The 22,797-nt window shown below is 50.1% G+C and overlaps 1 long non-coding RNA gene across 1 annotated transcript; it reads left to right on the top strand.

Annotated features, from left to right (window-relative positions):
* The first annotated feature begins 953 nt into the window (after positions 1-953).
* LOC113835550 lies at positions 954-22,559 on the top strand. The gene is made up of 3 exons (XR_003485182.2): positions 954-1,070; positions 2,809-2,936; positions 22,505-22,559. It is a non-coding gene; the product is annotated as an uncharacterized LOC113835550 (long non-coding RNA).
* Positions 22,560-22,797: the final 238 nt, after the last annotated feature.

The raw sequence follows: 22,797 nt of genomic DNA on the forward strand, positions 1-22,797 counted from the left end.
TTAGTCTACCTCCCTGCCAAAGAGGGACACTAATTAATCAGTCTAGTTTCAAAGAATTCCAGTTAACTGCTATTAAATAGAATAGAGGTGAACATATATCAAGTAACACATACTTACCTGCCTAGGACTGTCTGAAAACATGGCAAGGATGACTTAGTGGGTAAAGGTGCTTGCTGCCAACCTGAGTTCCATTCTCTAGAACCCACATGGTGAAAAGAAAGAACTAGCTTCAAAGAGTTGTCCTGACCTCCGAGGGTCAGCAACCCCTCATGCATATACAATCAACCAATGTAAGTAAAAATTAGTTTAGAGAGAAAATGTGACTTATCTTGGAGGTTTTTCATAAACTCTTGGAAATTGGTATTGACCCCCACTGTGTGTGTGTGTGTGTGTGTGTGTGTGTGTGTGTGTGTGTGTGTGTTACTGAACATTGAACCTATGGCTTCTCATGTGCTATATGTCCCTCTACTGAGCTGCATGCTCGACTCTTCTTCCTCTTCCTGTTCTTTTTAAATTCTGGAATAGGGTCTTGTTATTTTCTTTAGGCTGGGGTTGAATTGCTCTGCAACCTAGACTGGCCTGGCACTTGCGTTCACCTTGTCAGTCTCCTCAGGTTACAGGCTACAACCAGGCCCACTGTCTCCATGTTCGGTTAAAGGAACTCAGGCCCAGGAAGGGTAAGTTGTTTGCCAGAGTTTCATGTCTCAGATGTACTCGGGGTTTAGACCGACTTGATCACTCTCATTTACTCACTGCATAGCTATCCATTGAGTGCCTCCCTTTGCTTAGGCTCACGGTTAACACAGGGTGAATATAGCAGATAGGGAAGGGTGACTCACTGGCAGGATCACCAAAATCACATCTGGAGTGGAACCAACTCCAGGGTCAGGGCTTCCCAGGTTACAGTCCGTTAAGACTTAAGTCATCAGAGGAAGGGGTGGGATCATCTGTCTCAAGACACGAGGAGCTCCGAGATGGGAGTGGTGCTTAGCCATTCTGACTTCAGTAGGACCAGAGATGATTGGGTGGGATCTGTCTCCTCTGCTTCGATGGAAAGTCTGATGGGGCAGGTGAGGATGACAGCTTTGTCCTTTGCTGGCTTTCATCAGAACCATCTCAGGGAGGGCAGAGGTGTAACTCAGTGGTGAAGTACTTTCCTACTATGCATGGGGGGTTGGATTTCTCTCACAGAGCAGCTGCTTAGGGGGCAGAGGGTACCCACATCCTGCTTCATTACCACCACATTAACACCCACAGGTTAGGACCCCCGCCCCCATGGAGGCCTGAGGCTGAATAAGACTGAATTAGAACTGACTCATTGGAAACCTCTGCCCACCGTTTTTTCCAGTGGGATACTGTGGTCAAACCAAGGAAGAGCTTCCCAGCTGCTGGTCTACACATGGCCAGCACACATGCCAAAAAGGCACTGTTAGGAGGGAACACTCATCCTGGGGCTCTGTTAGGCCATATCCTGCCTCAGAAAGACCCTAAGATGTAATTAATGACTGAGGGGAAACCAGGTCACAATAGAGACCTGGAGAGAGCTGGGACTGAAGCTGGTTTTGCAGCCCTTTTATTGTGATACTTGTTTGAAGCTGTGAACAAAAGGGGAGCTCTCCACTGGATGGCCTTAGGCCTCCCTGGGACTGGCTTTCCCCATCTCCTCACGGGGACATCAGAGAGGCATGGGGGCATCTCTGAGCAAAGACTAACTTGTGTGACAATTTTGCAGACAGGTACAAATAGACAAACCAGCCAGGTTTGGCCACTCACGATTTTCTCTGGAGAAACTGTTGGCCTTCACACATCCTTTATTGAGAGGAAATCCACATTTAAAAAGAGTCATCGTTTTCAAGTGTTCAGTGGTTTTCACATATTCACACTACTGTGTGACCCTTCCATTCAGCAATTCCGGAACCCTCCCTCACTTACAAGAAACCGACTTCCTACCATCAGTCACTTTCCTTTCCCGCCTCCCCTTACTCTACTTCCTGCCTCTGTGAATTTGTCTAGGTCACACCTCAGACTTTTGTGTCTGCTTTCTTTCACTTAGCTTAATGCTTTCCGTGTTATCTGCATTGAAGAATGAATCTACTCTTCCCACCGTCTTAGGGCTGATGACACCCCATTCACACCTCTGTCGTATTTGGCTTATCTACTCACCAACTTGCATCTAGGGATATTATGAGTAATACTGCATGAAGATCTGGGGAAAGTTTGTGTGTGATCATGTTTTTAATTCTTTGGTCATCTAATTGGAGTGGGATTGTGTAATTGTATGGTAACCCTGTTTGACTCTTGGAGGAGGGGGTGCGGTATGCTAAATTGCTTTCTTTCCAAGGGCAAAACTATTTCACATTACCACCATCAGCTCAGCTTTCCATCACAACACGTCCTCACTAACTCATTTAGTTATATATGTGTGATGTATGTGCGTGTACATGTCTGTATGCACAAACGTGTGCAAATGCACAATTGTGCTAGAGATAGATATCCCCTGTTGGGAGAAAGCCAGGCTCTGAAATCTTTGCCAGGTTCTTGTTTGGTGTGTGGGTGAGGGCTGAGTGACAGAGGCCCCCAGGGTCTGCACAAACTGGTTTCTCTTCTGCCTCTCTCTGTTCTGCCTTTCTTGTCCCCTTGAGACCCCGATTTTAGGGTTTGGATGGTGGTAGGGCTGACTCTCAGCCAACCCATCTTGATTCTCAAGGGTGAGGGAGGGCTAGTCTGGAGGTGGGAGGCCTGGTTGAGCAGGGCCAAGCCTGGCTGGCTCATGACATCCACAGTCTGTCCTGCTTTCATAACTCCAAGCATAGAGCAGCCAGCCAGTGGCTGTAAGACAACCTGGAAAGGTGTCCTCAATGAACTCACACTTTAGAGAACCAAGCTGCAGCCCAGTGACTCTTGATCTACATCTGCCTTGACTCACAATGCCCCAGGTGAGTCTCTGACCATATCAGGTTGGCTTGTGTGTGTGTGTGTGTGTGTGTGTGTGTGTGTGTGTGTGTGTGTGTGTGACATACTATTCTCCCAGCATGCTTTTGGTCTAGTAAAGGCAAAGGTAGTGCATGGAAGATATTAAAGGTAGATACAGCCTGAAACGGTGCTCAGTCCTTGCCTAAGCCTGGAGTTTTTTCCTTACACAATGGTCAGTGGGCTCAAAGGCCACGTGCATCTTTAACTTCCACTTCAAGGCCTTGCAAGGGCAGATTAAGGCTTGTCAGGGGTCTTGTGGCTCTGTGGGGGAGGTGTCTGGCTTCCAAAGATCTCTCAAAGGGTAGGGGAAGGTGTGGGAGCTTTGGGCCTTAACAGAGGGACCCACCTGGAGAGAGGCTCCCTTTCTCTCTTGCCTCTGACCCCACCCAAGATGCTCAGGAGTGATCCTGGGTGCTGGGAGGAGGCCTGGTGGATCTCAGTACACACCAACTCTCTCTCTCTCTCTCTCTCTCTCTCTCTCTCTCTCTCTCTCTCTGAGACAGGGTTTCTCTGTGTAGCCCTGGCTGTCCTGGAACCCTGAAACACACTCTGTAGACTAGACTGCCCTCAAACTCAGAGATCCACCTGCCTCTGTCTCCCAAGTGCTAGGATTAAAGGTGTGGCCACCATCCCTTGGCCCACACCTACCCTTGTGTCCACTTGTGTCTTCCTTTTTCCTTGTCTCGGGACTGATCTGTCCCAAGGCAGAATCCAGAGGACCATTGTGCAGAAGTGCAAGTGGTAGGGGAAATTCCAGAAGATGCTGTCCTTAAAGCACCTCCCAGCCCCAGCGTCAGGAAGGCTCACTTCCCCATCATGTACTCCTATGGGGCTTCAGGGACAGTTTCTGGGTCATTAGCAAGGGCCTCTGAGGTTTGGCTTTTCCTGGGGCCTGCCCTGGTGCTAAATACAAGAGAGTTGGGGTTTTGACACTGCAAGGTGATAGTCATAGCCAAAACCCCCCTCAACCCTGACAACTTAATGGTCTCAAGCGTAAGCCCCCATATTGCCCCAGCTAGGCCTTCATGGCAGGAAGCATTGGACTCAGGATGATGTCATGACACCTTTGTGACAAGCTCTCTAGTTAGGACTGGGGGTTCAGAGCTCTGACAGGCAGACCAGAGGTATAGGTGCTCCATTTATATGATCCATTTACAAGGGATGAGGTACTCTGTTGGTACACTGGAGCTGCCAAACTAGTCAAAATGATTCTTGATCCTGTTTGCTGGTAAGGATCAAACCTTTGCTCTGCATGTTTGACTGCAGCAGAGGTGGGTGGGGCAGGAATGCAGAGAACAATGAGAGCGCCTGAGGGGACCCAAGGGCTCCATCAAACATCAGGAACTTTCCTGAAGCCAGCAGGGGGGCTGAGGAGGAGCTCCCAAAATATTTGTACATCTGTGCAGGTCCCCTTCTTGCATAAAACTGGCATGGACCTCTGAGGCATCCAGGACTCCTACAGCCCCATCCCTACAGCAGATGGTAGCTGACTCAGCTCTTGTCTCTGTGTGGGTTCCTTGTGAGCCTCAGCCCAGGCTGCCTCTCAGTTGCCCTCTATCAGCACCTGAGAGTCTCCTGTTGGGGTCTGGCTATCCTACGGCCTGTTTCTGCTGGCATCTGGGGAACTTTACCCATCTTTCAGTTTCTGAGTGAGCCATTGACATAGGACCAGAGGCTGCGACAGAAGAAAAGACAGCCAAGTGAAGAGATACTGCATAAAAGTCCACACCACCCCAAACTATGGGCAGTCCTCCAGCATTTGGGAATGGCCTAGGCTCTGTTGCCTTTCCTCAGCTAATTTTGAGACTTCCCAGATGAGCTGCTAACCTTGTCAAACTCAAGTTCAAAGGTGTGGACCTTAACTGTGGCAGAAAGTGGGGCTGGCTCAGATCCTTCACGGCTTCGATTTCTCTTCTGAAGGAGGCAGGGTGGTTTAAAGGGAGAACATGAGTTCTGAGCCCTTTGGCTCTGCTGGGGAGCAGGCTGGATTGATAAGATGGTGAAAAGCAACACATCATACCTTTCTCAGAACTTCTGGGCCAGTATTTGACCCACAGAGACCCACACAAGGCAACATAAATGCCTGGTAATTCCTGTGACAGGAGACTGGAAACACCCTTCATATGCCACCAGAGAGTACTGGTAGCAACTGTGACATGTTCTTGTGCTGGAATACCATGCAGCTGTACAAAGGGAATATGAATGAACTTTTCCTGTGTATGAATGTGTCAAACCACTCTGGGATTTTTTTGTTAAGTGAAAAAGCAAGTACAAGTCATTTTAGAACAGAGACAGTAATTGTTCACTAGATCAGGGAGCAAATCAGTGTGCCCAGTGTGCTTGCAGCCAAGGGAGAAGGGGAGCAGCTTACAAGATGTCCTGGGTTTGGAGAAGAAACTGAAAATCGCTAGGAGCCATGGAAAACTTCTGTGTTTGGTACCCAGTGTCTTAGTTAAGCCTCTCAACCATCTAAACAGCCCCATTTACAAACGTGGGAATGGAGCATGGAGAGTGAGGGAATCTTCTCAAAGTCACGTAAGAAATAGGTCCAGAGAAAGAACCCACAAAACTGGATACTGAGCTTGTTATGTTTTTATTTAAAAAGAGGAAAAGAGAAAGCTGAGACATGTTGACTAGTTTATTATAAGGCCCGTACAGGGAGACTAAGAGAGAAGAGGAACAGGGGTAATGGCTAACCACCATGGCCGGTCGCCATAGAGGCAGAGAGAGTGCATAGGTGAGAGAGAGCCAAGAAGAAACAGAGGAGAGTAGAGAGGAAGCAGAGAGAAGCAGGAAAGTTGGGACTTTTAAAGGGAAGACTGCGCATACGCACTGAGGTTCCACGCATGTCCAGAGTCATCATGGGTGACGTGGTGATGACGTAGCACGTTTTCTTGCGCATGCCCTGACTGTTGTCAGGGGGCAGGGTCTGTCTCTTAAAGAGGTAGAGCCGATCAGCGTCAAAGCCTGAACCTTTCAGAGCTCATGCCATAATCATGTTGATCCCTTTTTTTCTGTTTTTTTTTTTTCTAGACAGGCTGCCACTGTGTAGCTATGATTGGCTTGGAACCACTATATAGACCAGTCTGGCCCAGAACATACTGAAGTCCACCATCCTCTGCCTCCTGAGTACTGGGATTAAAGGTCTATGCCACTACTACCCAGCCACGTTGGTCTCTTTTACTTTGCCCTTTAGAGTGGTCACTGACTGGAATGGGTGGCTGGAGGAGAGGGATGGTGGAGGCTATAATGAAACCCAGAAGGCTTGTAAGATGGAGACTCAGATGAGAACAAGTGAGGGGTTGGGATGTAGTCTGTGGTACGGTGCTTTCTGAGCATGCACAGGGCTTGATCTTCAACATGGGAAAAAAAAAAAGTTCATGAGATCTTGAGGAAGGCGGTGATGTGGGAATTCAGGTGTAGAATGGAGATGTTTGGGGCTGGAGAGATGAGTCAACTGTTTGCTGCTCTTCCAGAGCATCAGAGTTCAGTTACTAGCATCCAGGTCAGGCACTCACAACTGTTTGTAACTCCAGCTCCAGGGATCTAATTCCTCTGGACTCCTCAGGTGTCTGCACTCACATGCACATACCCATGGGCAAACACACATGCATACAGGCAACTAAAGATAGTAAAAATAAACCTTTACAAATAACTAAGAGATTCTGAGCCATGGGAACAAGACTTGGTGGTGAGCTGGAGAAGATGTCGTGGAAGACGGTGGAGCCCAAGGTCCTTGATTCCATTCATTATTTTATTCATGTTCCAGAGTATTGAACTGTACAACAGGTGCTGTTCCCAGAGCTGAATTTGCATCAGTTGCCAAGTCAGAAGTAGCCCTGTCTCAAGGAGTTTCATCCCAGGTGGTGGAGATAGGCACTAAAGAATAATCAGTGAGGAGGAGCTGGAGAGATGACTTTGGTTAAGAGTACTGGCTGCTCTTTCAGAGTACCTTGGTTCGATTCCCAGCACCCACATGGCTAACCATCTTCATAACTCCAGTTACAGGGTACCTGGCATCATTTTCTGGCCTCTATGGGCATAGTACCCACAATGTACAGACATATATGCAGGCAAAACACCCATACTTACACAATTTCAAAAAAAATGATCAAGAAATATATGATTCCCTGGATCCACTATATAGAAGGAGAGAACCAGCTCCCTAAATTTGCCTTCTGACTTCTGGACATACACTGTGGAATGCCCCCATCCATGCATACAAAATAAATGAGTAATTTTTTTCCAAGAAGGAGAAACATGTGATGATCGTTGGTTAAACTCATGGAAAACAAAGACAGATGAGTATGACGGACAGTCTCTACCAGGGAGGTGTCGAAAGTGTTAAGTGGGTGGTCAGGGAACATTTGGAAAGATGTTTGAACAAAGTTGTGGGGAGGGCAAAGGAGTGAGCCCTGTAGATAGTGAGGGAAGGCAGAGGTCTGGAGCGGGAGGAGAGCAGGTCTGACGTGTTTCAGAAGCAGAAGTGTGGTACACGTTATTCCTGAGCAGCAATGTCCATCTTCTTTACTTCTGGGCCTTGGAAGGGCCACGCCTCCCTCTGAGGCCAGGCACAGTGTGAGATTCACTCTAGCCAGTGAGAAGGGCAAGGAGGAGGTGGTGAGTAACCATTCCGGACGGACACATCTGTGAGTAGATTCTGTGTCCCTTCATCATCTGATAGCAGGTGATGCTCCAGATGACCTGGGGTCAGGATGACACTGACTCTGTGGGTGAGAGCAGCAATAAAAGTATGTCTGCTTTAAACCCTGGTCTGGGGCATCCTGAAGCAGAACCACACCTACAACAGGACAGGCCTTTACATGCTGCTGGGCAAAAAGAAGAGTAGGAGATGTCACCAGGGACATTGCAATCAAACCATTGGCTTCTAACTTGAGAGGCTGGAGCACGGCAGCTGGAGCACTAGAGAGACTCATTAGATGGCCCTCAGCAGATGGGTGGGCCGTGGTCAGGTGTGAGCTTTGGTAGTACAGCCTAGTACTAGTACTGGGTGCCTTCAGCACCCAGGCCACGGTGGGGGTCCATGACAAGTAGAGCAGGGGTAGTGGTGATGATAACAGCCTGGAGGTGATATCTAGCAGGCACAAGATTTACCTTGTTTGGAGCCACAGGCCTCAAGGGTGAAGGAGCAGAGGCAGGCTGGGGAGGGGAAGGTCTGCCTCCCTGGGAGGAGAAAGCAAGAGAAGAAAGCCCAGGATAAAGCCCTGGGTGGGGAACCTCTGAGGGAGGCAATGGAAGAAGGAGAACCATAAGTGGCCCAGTAGGTGGAGTGGTTGGGGAGGCAGAATTCTGACTGGGCCTCTCAGAATCCAGGAGGTCACGTGAGTGGACAATTTGGGAAGAGAGAGTGACCTATGGGTGGGGATGACACGGAAGATCTGAGCCTTGTGTGGGCAGAGCAGTGCAGGGCAGCTGTTTGGCCTTGGTTGGGTGCTGAGATGAATATGGGTCCCATGGGTAGGTGCAGAGGGAGGCAGGTGATAGGCCAGTGGAGACCCTGAGGCAGAAGCCAGTGATGTGGGCTAAGGGCTGTTGACAGCGGGCTTCTGCAGGATGGGATGCTCAAGTGGCTGAGGGTTGGGACCAAGAGGAAGCAGAAGGTTTTGAGGGGAGGTTGAGCATATAGATGCAGGTAGGTTCCCTGGGGGTCATGCTGAAGTGACCCCTCCTGTTTCCCTGAGAGCTGAGTGAGTTGGAGAGGCTAACAGACTCAGAGCTGGGGACAGGGGTAAAAAGAAATGGGAGCCGGGCAGTGGTGACGCACGCCTTTAATCTCAGCACACAGGAGGCAGAGGCAGGGGGATCTCTATGAGTTTGAGGCCAGCCTGGTCTACAGAGCGAGTTTCAGGACAGCCAGGACTATACACAGAGAAACCCTGTCTTAAAAAAGTAAAGAAAGAAAGAAAAAGAAACGAAGTGGGGCCACCTTCTAACACTGTACCCCACTAAGGTCCTGGCAGTCTTAGCTGTTCTGTGAGGATCACTGGTGGCCCGACTGTAGTGAGGAGACAAAAAAAAAAGACAGGAGCCTTCCAGTGGGCTCTTGGGAGATATCAAGGTTCCAGAATGTGGGCAGAGTAAGAAGATGGTCATAGAAAAGATACCTGGCAGGGAAACTGGGGCATCACGGTGGGATACAGGGCGGGGGAGGCTGGGACAGGTGTGTGGCTGGAGTGCTGGCCACACGTCCTAGCCAGAGATGTTTACTGCCCTTAGTTTACCTTTAGGGTTCACGGCCCCACCTTGGTGCACCCAATGATGGCAGGGGGAACAGATGATAGGAGGCAGAACTCAGGGGAGGGACCTGGCTTAAATAACCTTTCCTATCCATCAAGCTTGTACCTACTAAATCATCAGAGTAAAACATTTGCCTAAGGAGTGGCTCTATGATTTCCTAAGAACCTGTCTACTTCCTGTTTCCTGGAATCCAGAAGTATCTTTCTTCTGTGAATAAACAAAAACTAGCTGCTGTACACACAGTAGTGGTCACTAGACACCCAGTGGACCCTCCGATAACCTACTGGAGATTTACCATGTTCTCCCCGACTTGATGGGAGAAGCTGATGCTTAAGGAGACAGGGACCCACCCTAGGCTATACTGGGTACTAGTCTATTGAGGTTGTTGGCATAGCATGTCATGTGACACTTGATGAGGTTTTTCTTTTTTTTGTTCCTAGCACAGGGCTGCCCACATGCTGGTGTGGTCAGGTAAATCCCTGCTTTCCCTATTTATCTCTGGTGGGTTCCTGTCCCTATTACAAAGGAATGAGAATTTCCATCTCTGGTCACAAAACTTCAAGCAGGGTCCCACACCATAAGCTTGTGCTTCCTCTTTCTGGTTTTGAAGATCTGGCGTTCCTTCCTCTGAGGCACTTAGGAGGCATGGACTCCACTGTGAGCTGGACCCCATAGGTTCTCTGAAGGCAGTGCTTGGCACTGAGCTTTATTCTCTGTCTAGTTCTATGGTAAAGTGCTGGTATTGGCTGCCATCCCAGGAGGGCATTCGTGAGAAGAATCTGGAAGACATAAAGATGTAGGGATATCTCCTGGTCTCATCAGTCCCCCAAAGAGACACCTTGGGGCCTGTGTGAGCGTAAACCCTAGGGCGCCTATGAGGCCCCTTATCACTTCCCTTCTTGCAGCAGCCCTGGGGCCCAGAGTGGGAGGTAAGAGCAGGGCCAGAAAGATCTCAAATCTACGGGGCACCTACCCCAGGGACTTAGCACTTTTAGTACACTTACCTGCAGGAGCTCTTTCCTCTGTGTGTGTATGCTTGTCCCCTGACATTTCCAAGGCCTTCCTCTAATGCTGCCTTTAGAGACAACCTCCATGACCAGCCTCCAAGCTTCACTTCTGTGTCCCCTTTCTACTTGTTTGCTTCTGAGGTTGGGGTTTGTGTGCTCCTGGGGGACAGATATTTGTGGAGGGCAGAACCCATGCCTGCTGGGTTCTGGAGACCCCCCAAACAGCTCAGGAATGTTTAGAGGTAGAAGGCTTAAGTGCCTTGGCTTCCTGCCACAGCTTGACCTGTGTGTGAGCTTTATCTAATCTCCCTAATGCCTTTACAGGGGAAATTTTATTATCTTCATTTCATGAATGAAGTTACTAGAAACACGAGGAAGCTTGCGTGTAGTCACCCAGGGAGTAAATGGTAGTGAGGGATTTGAAATTGGGGCTCTGTGAGAACTGAATCTGAGTTGGGTGCCCTGGCTTCATTTAAAGTGGGATTTGTGTTGGGGGGGTGTTTTTTGGAGGAATGGGTTGAGGCTGGGGATGGTGCTGGCAATGGACAGTATTCTCCGTGGCAGGGGTGCTGACAAAAGGGAAAGCATGAGGAAAGGTTGGCCAGTGGAAGAAGCACAAATAAGAAACCAAAGTGCCCTGGGTGCACAGGTGGGTAGACTCTGAATAGATCTGGTTAATATCAGCACCAGGCTGTGCAACTCTGAGCGACACAGTCAACCTTTCTGTGGCTTTTCCATATTTAAGAGGAAACCCTAGTGTGGCAGCACCTGCTGTCTGGCTTGCCTTTGCTCACCCCAATCCTTTTGCACTCAGTCTTCTGGGACCCTGCACCCACTATTGCAGTTCTGGAGTTCCTAGTTTGTCAGCTCTGCCTAGCTCAGCTTTTGGTGTGCTCTCTACTGGCCAGGGTCTAAACCTTGCCCCGGGGCTTGTCCCAGAGTCCTCTTGGACTCCTACTTCTAAACTTTTCTGGGCCCAGGGCAGGAACAGAAAATGGAAACTCCATGTGCCATATGTCTAGATACTTAAACGTTGTACATCAAGCCAACACACAGCTAAATAGAGCATGCGCTCTCCGCCTACGCTGACAAGCACACAGACGAGTACACCCTCATGCCATCCTGGGAGGCAGATCTCATTTAGCAGTCGTGGACTCTTGGAGTGCAGTTTTGAAAAGAGGCAGCATCATGGAGGGTGGGTGTCCGCTCTTCCCCTAGCACAAACTTGACTGACACATGTCACTGACTCAAGGCCAGTATCATAGGCCATCTCCATACTCAACAACCCTGACTCCTGGCTACCTTTCAGGCCAGGCAAAAGACCCATACAGACCACACAGTGAAGCTTGGGGGTCTTTTAGGCAGGGAACTCTGGATCCTCTGCTGGGAAGAAAGAGAGTGGCCTTGGGTAGGCATGTCCTCGGGCTTGGCCCTGTTGGAGGGGTGACTCTGGAGGAGGCTAGAGTGAACTTCTCTAGAATGCAAGCTCTAGAGCTGGGGCTATTGTTCCTTGGCTGTCCTGAAGGGCTGTGCTCGCCTCCAGGCTCTCCCACTCCAGTGTGGACAGCCTTACTCCGCCTGCACCCCACATTTGAGGCATCCACTAACCACTGAACCCGCCATGCCTTGCTGAGCCTACCATTGAGATACATGGTCTTCTCTTCTTCACTCACATCAGGACTACTCCCCAGCACCAGCTCTCCTTTCCTACCCAGTATGCCTCTCTTTCCTCACATGAAAGAGGAGGGGGGGGTATAGCTACCTGTCTTCTACCTGTCTGGGACACTGATCTCAGCAGCACGTATACTTGCCTGGCCTCATCTGGCTGTTTATACGCCAAGCTCTCCTGCTTCCCTGGGACCCTGAAGGCAGTGGGTGGCCCTCCCCAGCTTGTGCCCAGAAAGTGGGGCACCAACTCCACTTTAGCCAATGTTTCTCGCTCACTCAGCTGAAAAGCTGCAGCTTCCCCGAGGCTCCCAAGCCTCACCCGGCACTGACAGCTCCCTCCCTGATGCCGTGTGACAGGCCGATGTCAGGGCTCCCACACCTGCTACCCGGCCACTGCTGCCTCCCGCCATGGGGGCACCAGACACCTGCAGGCCCCCCACCCCATGCTGCCACTTCTTAGCTCAATCTTTCAGGACTTCCCTTGTTGTGGTCCCTTTTGCTTGTGTTGGGGCAATGGCAGGAGTGCGGGGTGGGTGCTGAGGGCATGCAATCTTTTCCATCAGCAGAGGAAGGCTCTGGTTCAGGTAGGGTGAGAGGAATTCTGAAGAATGAAGCAGGTTCTTAGCTATGCCCACATAGGGCCTTGAGCAGCCCTGACTCCAAATAGTAATCAGGAGCCTGCTGAGCTGAGACCTGGGGACAGAGAACTCACATAGCTGGGTGCCATCTCAGAATCGACTCCTGAGACACAGCCTCTTCCCATCTTTCTTTGCAGGCTGATGGCCTTGTTTTTGCAGTATCAGCATTTCATCCCCCACCCCCACCCAGCTTGGCTATGGTCCTGGTCCTGTAGTCAATATGTTTAACAGCAGACATGATTCTTACAGGCAGAAGCTGCTGGCTGAGTGGAGATCTGGACAAGTCGGTACCCACCCAAGTATGCAGGAGAGGTATCTTCCTGGGCACCTGTGGCTTTTCTGGGACAAGTTTGTTCTACCTTGTGTGGCCCCTGCCCTTCATTTCTCATTAGGATATCTAAATCCTTGTCCCCTCCCTGTGAAACCACCTCTCCTGGTTAGACCTGCCAGCACAAGGACTCCTGGATGAAGGAGTGTGGCTCTGATCATATCAAATTCATAATGGACCATGAGCCCAGACCCTTCCAAAGCAGCTGACTCTATGGGCAAGGTGAGACACTGGGTGGATGTACCTGTAAGAGCAATCCAGGGGTCCTCAGTCCTCCACCCTCTGTACCTGCTGCTTGTCTCAGGGCCCCTTGTCTTCTTCAATAACCCAGCATAGGCCCCTTCCCAGTAGCCCTCTTGACTACAAAGAGCTCAGTCTACATCTCAGTGAAGCACTTGCCATAATTTGTCCTTGTTCTGAGTGGAGACCTCTGGGAACTGGGGGACCCTCTAGATTGTACTTCTCCCTTGGGGACTCAGCCTATTCTTTCGGGAAGGGAGGAGCTCATGGTATTCTGGATCGTGTGTGAGTTGCTTGTTTGGAAAACAGGGGCTCAGGCACATCCTCTGTCAGACACAGTTCACCCCTCCCCACTCCCCGGTTTCCCTGCAGGACCAGCCCAGCTGCATCCGAGTTGGGGGCTCAGGAAGGAACTGAGGATCTGACCTCATGTCTGTCTGTCCAGCCCTGTCTGGTGCTGCCTTTGTGGTGGAAAGGAGTCAAGCTGGAGGAGGGGGTGCAGGACTAGCAGGTGCATGTGACCCAGCCCCTTGTTAATGGGGAGCTGGAGCCCCCAACTGAGGGGCAACCCAGGCTGCACAGCAGCAGCCCATGCCTCCCATCCAGACCTTGTCCACCATGTGATGAGGGATTTACCCAGGAGAAGCACCAGTGGACATCAGGCGTCAAGGCTGCTGCAGGTCTAGGAGCAGGGAGAAGGCCGTTTGGGGCTAGCGCCAGGCTCAGGCAGGCAAAGCAGAAGTCTGGGCTTCCTGTCTGAGGACCAGACACTTCCTCTCTGGAGACTGCACCTTTCTGATGAGATCCCCACCTGCCTGGCTGCCCCACCCACTCCCTCATTGCAAGAGCAAATGAGGTGATGCAGAGACTCTGAAAAGCATAAAGGTGGCATTATTTTTAGCAGGAGTCATATTTGACTTGCTAATTAGCTTCCTAAAAATAGCCTCATTTATTATAGCACAGGGAGAACCCTGGGTAGGAGTTGGTGCCCTGGATCCTTGGTATGGCTCTTTGGCAGTTCCGCTGTGTGACCCTGGTTGGGCACTGACCCCTCTGGGCAGCTAGGCAGTTAGATCATCCCCGAGGGCCACTGGCCCTGAGACTGGAGAGAAGACTTCCTCCTGTCGGGGGTGAGTTCTGGGATTACTCTGAGTCATGAGTTAGAGCAGTTGGTATCACTGAGGCTATCTAGAACCTGCTGGGGCATTTATACAAGTCTCTCTTGTTTGAATCATGGGTCCCCTATGCTTGTCCTCACCATAGAGCCCAACCATTGTGAAGCAGAGGAGAATGGTCAGAGAGAGGCTTGGGACTGGGCAAGGTAGAGAGGGACAGACATCCAGCCAACTGAAGAACCCATTCTTTCTGTGAAGTTTATTGAGTATGTACTGTGTGCCTGGCACTGTGCCCCATGCTTCGGAGATAATAGGGTCCTGGCTCCTATTTTCCTGGTCCTTCAGATCCAGTGGAGGGAGGGAACAGACACCATTTACACAACAGAAGTCTTGGTCTGACCACAGAGAGGGGTGTCGGGGAGCATGTCATGAGGATGACTGAGCAGGAAGGCCAGGGAAGGCTCCTTAGAGGGTGACATGGGTTCAAACATGAAGGATGAATAGTAATAACTAGGCAGAGTGGAGTTGGGAGGGGGGGTCCTAAGTGGAAGAAAGAGAGGGAGTAAAGGCCCATGGTGAGAGCTGAAGGACTGGGAGAAGCTGGGATCCTTGCCTTTACTGTCAGTATGGGACCCTGAAAGGAAGGCAATTTTCCATTTGAAGCTGTTTCTGTGGTTCAAGTCAAGGACCACAGCGGCTGAAGCAGGCTGAGGGTGGAGGCAATGGGAAGGGCAAGGTGTGACCCTGAGAGCACTGGGACATGGATTCAAAGTCAGCATGAGGTGGTGGGTGAGGTCACAGTGACGGCTGCTGACTCAGAACACACTGCACCTGCTTCCTTGTCTGGTTTCTATTGCTCCTAAGGAAATGCCCATCAATTGGATGTGCGAGTCACCAGTCCCTCCACCTCGTGCCAGTCAGGCAAGTGCTGCCCTATCCCCAGTGTTGTCCTGTCTCCATTTTTCTTGCCCTGTATTTGCTGTCATTCCTTAGCCCTGGCCTTTTTGTGCAGTGGAAAACTGTGGGGTGGGGCTGCTGGCTTCGATGGGACTTCACTTAAATTGCCTGGATGTAGTGGCATAGAGGGGCCCTCAGAGGACAAGCTAAGCCAGCCATGATCCCTCTCATTCCCCTCTGTGGCCTCTTCCCATGAAGGGGCCTAACAACTGGCCCTGGGCTGCCCAGACAGAGTTCAACAGAAAGTCTCATACTAGGCCTCTCTAGGTGGCCAGTAGTGGGAGATGCTGCCCCAGGAGTGGCTGCACCCAGGTTCCAGCCACCTGCCATGGGTCCCAAGACACAATAAGGCTGGGGTTTAAAAGGGACTCATCAGAGGCCCTCTGGTCCTTTCTGCCAGATGGAGGACTAAGGTCATGACCAAGCATGGTACAATGCCCTAGCCTGTGGGATCCTTATGACCTCTAGTCCTTAGTCCCTTCTATTTGTTCTGGGGCCAGGCTCCAAAACTCTGGTTGAGAAATAAAACCACTAGAAAGGGTTTTAGGGCTGATAGGTTTTCTGGAGTTTTCCTTGCTTGGGCAGGTCACCCATGGGTCTCTCCTCCGGGCCCAAGTATGTCATCTCTATTGCTGGAGCTCTCCTGACTGACCCTTCTCACCTTTACCCCATTTCCTATCCAGGGGCTGAGGCATCCCTCTCTCCCCACAGCAGTTGGACGGTCACTCTCTATCCCAATGTGATGTCATGGGAACACTTAGCATGGAGCCTCTGGGAACTCCTACTTAGGCCTGGCTTCCTTTTTCAAGACAACTTTCTATGCAGCTGTGACCTGGACACATTCTTTTCTCCAGCCTTTTCCCTCTCTTGATAGAAAGAGTTGGGTGCATTTCTAGAATGTTCTCTCAGCTGGTGAACACACAAGAAGGGAGGGAGGGCTTTTGTCTTTTGTGCATAGGTTAGAAAAGACAAACCCCTTTTGCACCTCAGCCTTATTGTGTCCTGGTAGCAAGTTGAATGGAGCCTGGGTGTGGCCTCTCTGGGGGCAGCATTGCCCCCTACTGGCCACCGAGAGAGGCCCCAGTGTTAGACATCCTATTGAGCCCTGCCTGGTCAGCCCAGGGCCAGCTGTTAGGCCCCTTCATGTGAGGAGGCCGCAGTGGAATGGGAGGGACCTTGGCTGACTTAGCTTGCTCTCTGTAAAATGGGATAATAATACTCAACACTCAGCGATGGCGTGATGATCACACAGACTAATGATACACTTTGAAGAGAGAGCTGCAGGTGGAGGCTGTGGGTCTGAGCAGGGCAGAGTGGAGTTCCGGAAGCTGCTTCAGAGACCAGCCTGGACTCCTGCCCTGCTTTTCTTTCCCCCTTTTTTTTTTTTTTTAAGAATTACTTTTTTTTAAGATTTTATTTATTATGTATACAACATTCTGCTTCCATGTATATCTGCACACCAGAAGAGGGCACCAGATCTCATAACAGATGGTTGTGAGCTACCATGTGGTTGCTGGGAATTGAACTCAGGACCTCAGGAAGAGCAGTCAGTGCTCTTAACCTCTGAGCCATCTCTCCAGCCCCCCCCCCCACTTTCCTTTCTGTTGCTGTGATAGACACCATGAACAAAAGCAACTTGGGGAGCAAAGGGTTTATTTGGCTTGGTAGTCCTGATCACAGTGCCAGGAGCAGGGGCAGGAACCATGGAGGGGTGCTGCTCACTGGCTTGCTTCCCATGGCTTACTCAGTTTGCTTTCTTATGTCTCCCAGCACCACCTGCCCAGGGGTGCCCCTGCTCACAGTGGGCTGAACCCTCCCACATGGATCATTAACTTAAAAATGCTCCACAGCTTTCCCTACAGGTCAGTCTGATGGAGATACCTCAAATGATGCTTCCTCATCCCAGATGACTCTAGCCTGTGACAAGTTGGCAATAAAACAAAAACAACAACAAAAAAAGTTTTCCCCCTCTTCTAGATCCTGCCTACTGACTCTTGGGCACAGGTCAGAGGTCAGGTGGCATCCTGTCCTGGGGGCTGAGAGAAGCCTGGGGTCTGGTGAGGAGGGAAGATCCTGACTGGCATGGCTCCACTACCTACATGCCACCAGTGTCCACATAGGCCAGACCCCCAGCACCCCAGGGCAGGATGGGCTGTCTCTGCAAATATCTCCTGGGAACTATGGTGATTTTATTCTGAAAGCTGGTCACTTGTCCTAGGTGACAATTCTTAGGCCTTAATGGGTACTAATAGTCTTAGGTACCTGGGACCCTTTCTACTTCATTTTATGCCCTGTAGCTTTGGAACCTGTCATGGAACTCACTCTGTTAGATCAGGCTGGCCTCGAACTTACAGAGACCTGTTAGTCTCTGCCTTCTGAGTGCTAGGATTAAAGGCATGACCCAACACCGTTTGGCTAGATTTCTATTTTTTTAAAGTTTTTAAAATTTTATTATTATTATTATTATTATTATTATTATTATTATTATTATTATTGGTTTTTTGAGACAGTGTTTCTCTGTAGCTCTGGAGGCTGTCCTGGAACTAGCTCTTGTAGAACAGGCTGATCTTGAACTCAGAGAGATCTGCCTGCCTCTGCCTCTGCCTCCTGAGTGCTGGGATTAAAGGCGTGCACCACCACCGCCCAGCTTATTACTTATTTTTTTATGTTCTGCCTGCATGTACACCTGCATGCCAGAAGAAGGCATCAGATCCTATTACAGATGGTTGTGAGCCACCATGTGGTTGCTGGGAATTGAACTCAGGACCTCTGGAAGAGCAGCCTGTGCTTTTTAACCACTGAATCATCTCACCAGCCCCATGGGATGCTTATTTTTTATTTTGTTTTCCTTTCCTTTCCCCCCACTCTCTTGATTTTGAGACAGGGTCCTGGGTATCCTTTACTGGCCCGAAACTGGCAATGTAGACCAGGCTGGCCTCGAACCCGCATAGACCTGTCAGCCTCTGCCTTCTGAGTGCTGGGATTAAAGGCATGTGTTAGTATACCCTGTGGGAGGCTTATTTTGGTTTGAGGGACAGCATCTCCCAAACAGAATCCTGAATAATGAGGCTTTCTCTGGAGTGTGTTGATGTCTTGCCCAGCAGGTGTGAGCAGCCCAGCCTCTCTGAAGGGTAGGTGCCCTATGCAGTGGGTGGTAATAACAGACTCAAGACCAGACTCTATGTCCTAAACTTTACCCAGGTGCACCCTGATGGTGACCCCAGAGCTTGGAGACTCATCTACTTTGTGGTCAGAGGATTTCCACTTGGCCAGGAGAGGACTCTTCCCTTTCTAGATGCAAGCCCCCTGCTGTTTCATCTGCCTCCTTGATCCTGTATTCACCCAGGGCTGAGGGCTGACCCTGGGTGGGCTGAAGACTTCCTGCCTGGTTGGCACTGAGGGAGTGGCAGAGGGAGGGCTCCCGTGACATCCCAGCTGGCCTGGGGGCTGCAATTCCAGATTGGTCTCAGGGAGGGGTTCCTGACATGTTTCTTTAGATGTGTAATTGGAATCGCATGGGCTTGGTAATTAGGGGAGGCAGAAAAGTGTTCTAGAAATGACTGTAATTATAGTTACAAACCAGCAGCTAAGCCAGGAGTTTCGGTGATCACCTGGGGGAACTGGCTGAAGGGAGAGGGGAGATTTGGCTACTGAATGTCTTCTGTGGGCCAGATGCCTACTATGAGTGTCATGAGCCAGACACCAGGCTCCTCCACAGATCTCTGGGGGCTCTAGACACCCCCACAGGCCTGCAGACCATCTGGCTTCTGGTGCCTGTATGACAGTGGGGAGAAGACTGAGGACTTGGCCAAAGTGATAGCACATTAATAGCAGGACCAGGGTGGAACCCAGATGTCCCGACAGCCAGAGAGAGAGCCTCACAGCTTTGGTTTCTGTTCAATGCCAAAGTCTCTCTTCTTTCCTGCCACCTCCCTCCACCAAGTTTGGCTTACTCCTTGTCCCCTCTCTGGGGTATGGTGACTCTCACTTCAGCTCCATGGTATCACTTCATCCAGGAAGCCTCCCCTGTCTCCTGACTGAGCACCCTACTTTGGGTGGGCCTGTCTTCTTCAGTTTCCTGCAGGGGGCTGTGCCAGCTTGTGTGAACCTGAGAGCTGGGAATTGTTTTCAGGGATTTTGTGAGCAGGTTGTTAAACACAGCTACTGTTAATAATTAAGTTACGTAAACTTATAATTAAATGTATTTATACACACTGGAAACATCATTTTCTTACTACATTTTCCAATTATCTGTGCTCATAGGTTATTTGTGCCCATTGTATCTGGCGGTAGAGACCCACTGACGGTGGTGTGAACCCACTTAGTGGTTGGTGGTGTTACACTGTGGGCTCCTTGCCTGTCGTGGTGGGAATATTCACACTGTGGGCCCCCACCCCCACCCTTCTCACCCCTGAGCCAGAAAATAGGTTGTTGAAGTCTCCAGCTTCCATTGGCTCACCTTTGACTTGTAGTCTCTAGTAGGCCTGGCACTTAGCAGGGGCTCAGAGGATTGGGACAAGAGAATGAGTGTGGGTATTGTCTCAGGAGATGTCTGTCATACCTGTTCTTAACAGCTGCCATCAGGGCTGGCTCTGGCTCCTGCCCTGGCCTAGGGCTCTCCAGGGAGCACAGTGAGTCCCGTGGAAGGGGTCTATGTGTTAGGTAGGTCCTGGGATGTTGGAAGAGCTGCTTTCCCAGGCAAGGGCCCCAGGTAGCCAGGTAGGTGTGGGTGGTTTTGGCAGGACTCACATGCAGCTGGGCCCAGGAAAGGTCCTGCCTCTTCCTGCACCAAATGGTCTGGGCAAGGTGCCACTTTCCGGTACCCCTCTTCACCAGGCCACAGCAGGAAAATGGGCTAAAGGCTCTGGAGCTGGGCCAGCTGCCAACGGGCATCTGAGGGTGAAGGCTGCCTACCGTGCACAGGACAGGCCAAGCAGCTCCACAGGAGGAATCATACACCTGGGTATGCAGGCATGGAATTCCTAGGGGCCCTCCAACCCAGGTGAGCACAGAACTCACTGAAGGCAAGAGGGGCAGATGGCTTGTTCACCAGCAAGTCCCTTTTGTAAACTTTAGGACTAGCATAGTTCATGTGCACAGGAGTGGCTCAGTAAATGTTCAAACCAGGAAAATAAGAACTGAACTCAGGAAAGGATTGGGCCTGACTTCACTTGGGGCTTTAATTTTTTTTTTTTTTTTAAATATTTTGAGACAGAATCGCACTGTGTAGCTCTGGTTGTCCTGGAATTTACTATGTAGACCAGGTTGGCCTTGAACTCACAGAGCTCCATATGCTTATGCCCTATGCTGGGCTTATCACTTGGGCCTTTTGAGAGAACACAGGCAGAATCTGTGGAAGGGGCCTGTGTTGGTAGGCCCTAGGCTGGTGGGGGAGATGGTAGCCTACCATACTTTTCCTCCTCAGACCACAGTCTCTTGACAGTAGTTAAAGCTGCCTGAGTCAGGGGGATGGCAGGAAGGATAAGTCAAACCCAGCTGCACACATTCTAGCCAGAAAGGCACAGTGGCTGGTAACAGCTGTATAAGGATAGGGTACAGTTTCAGAGAATGTGTGTGTGTGTGTGGGGGGCTTGGACCCCATGAGGCACATGGGGTTTATACGTGGGGGAATTCTGATCTTTCTTGACTGCTCAGCTTCCTCCTTCTGGAACTGCCTTTAAAGAGCCTTCTGGAACTGCGTCTATGGGGACCTCTGCTATCTTCTCGTTTCTCTAGTCTCCTCCCTCTTTGAAGTAAGGAGGATTACAAAGGCTGAGGAATGCTGCTTGACTCTAGAGCGCATGCCCCACATTTACCCCATGACCCTGTGCCTCCCTGTCCTCATCTGCAGAACAGAGTTAGTGCAATCACATGTTCCACAGAGGGCCTCTGGGAGAAGCGAGCGGGTTAATTTTATATAAACCACTTAGAAAACTGACTGGCCTAAAGTAACCCCCCAAACAAGGGAACTACCTGGACTGTTTTTACTAAGTCCCCTCACATCCTATCTGTGTTGATGGGAACTCACCCAGGGCCTTTCCTCTCCCATTTTTGCTGCCCTCTAGTGGAACTCATCACTATCTCAGGGACACTGTGAACTTGTCCGCAGAGGCAATTTCTTCAGATTCAAGAACTCTGTTCTCTTCAGCTCAAATAGAACTCATCTGTAGGTTGCCAGGTTTTTTGTAGCTGTAGTTAAAATGTAGTGAAAATGAAACAAAGAGATGCCTTTGTACCTTTTCCATCTTGACACCTGTAACGTCACCTAACACACTCCTGCCAGCATCCTTACCTGACACGTAAGATCCTCCAAACTGGGGGATAACCTGTCAGGGTTTTTCAATTTCTTTTTCTTTTTGTTTTTTTGAGAAAGGGTTTCTCTGTGTATCCCTGGCCGTCCTGGAACTCACGATGTGCCCCAGGCTGATCTTAAACTCAGAGATCCGCCTACCTCTGCCTCTTGAGTGCTGGGTTTAAAGGTGTGCCCCCCCATCACCTAACAAGTTATTATTCTTTGTCCTACAACAATAATGCTGTGACCTTGTGTGTTTGGCTCCTGGCCTGTCAGTCTACTTTGTGCTGAAGCAGCATTCTTGACACAGGGTACAGAATAGAATTCCTTCTTCCAGGTTTGGAAGCTGCAAAACCGGAGGGTGAGGGCTCACATCTGCTGAAGGACTTCTTGTAGCACCATGCTTTGGCGGACAGTGAAAGGGCAAGCATGGACAGGGAAGAGTAGGAGCAGCTAAACTCTTAACAAAAGCACCCTTCTCAAGGGCAGAGCTCTCAAGTCCTAACCACGGTTATTATTGTCATTATTTAGAGGTAGGGTCTCAGCTCCCTAATTACCTCTTACAGCCTCATCTCCCATCACTGTGGCATTAGGGGTTAAGCTTCCAACACAAGAATTACCTTTTGTGATGGTTAATCTTTTTAAAAATGTTATTACATATGCCAATTATACATAATAATGGGCTTCATTATGCCATTGCATATATGTACATATTTCCATCAGAGTCATTCCCATTACACTCTCCTATTCCCTTCCCAATCCTACTAGTCCCCTTTCTCCTCCCAACAGTGTGTGTGTGTGTGTGTGTGTGTGTGTGTGTGTGTGTGTGTCTGTCTGTCTGTCCCAATGATGTTCATTAGGGTTGTTCACAGGAGCATGGGCACCTTAGCAGTGACTATACTACTGAAGATGTCTCTCCCTGCTACAAAGATGACACCAACTAACAATCTAAGTAACAGAGGAGAGGCTACCTTAAATGCCCTCTCCTGATAATGAGATTGATGACTAATTCATATGCCATCCTATAGCCTTCATCCAACAGCTGGTAGAAGCAGACACCCACAGCTAAACACTGAACTGAACTGGAATCCAGTTGCCGAGAAGGACGAGTGATGAGCAAAGAGGTCCACACCAGGCTGGTGAAACCCACAGAAACAGCTGACCTGAATAACGGGGAGCTCTTGCTCCCCAGACTGATAGCTGGGAAACCAGCATTGGACTGATCCAGACCCCCTGAATGTGGGTGTCAGTGAGGAGACCTTGGAAATCTATTGTATTGGATCAGTACTTATCCCTAGCATAGGAATGGACTTTGGGAGCC

This window comes from Cricetulus griseus, chromosome 4 (assembly GCF_003668045.3).
Source record: "Cricetulus griseus strain 17A/GY chromosome 4, alternate assembly CriGri-PICRH-1.0, whole genome shotgun sequence".
Classification (NCBI taxonomy): domain Eukaryota; kingdom Metazoa; phylum Chordata; class Mammalia; order Rodentia; family Cricetidae; genus Cricetulus; species Cricetulus griseus.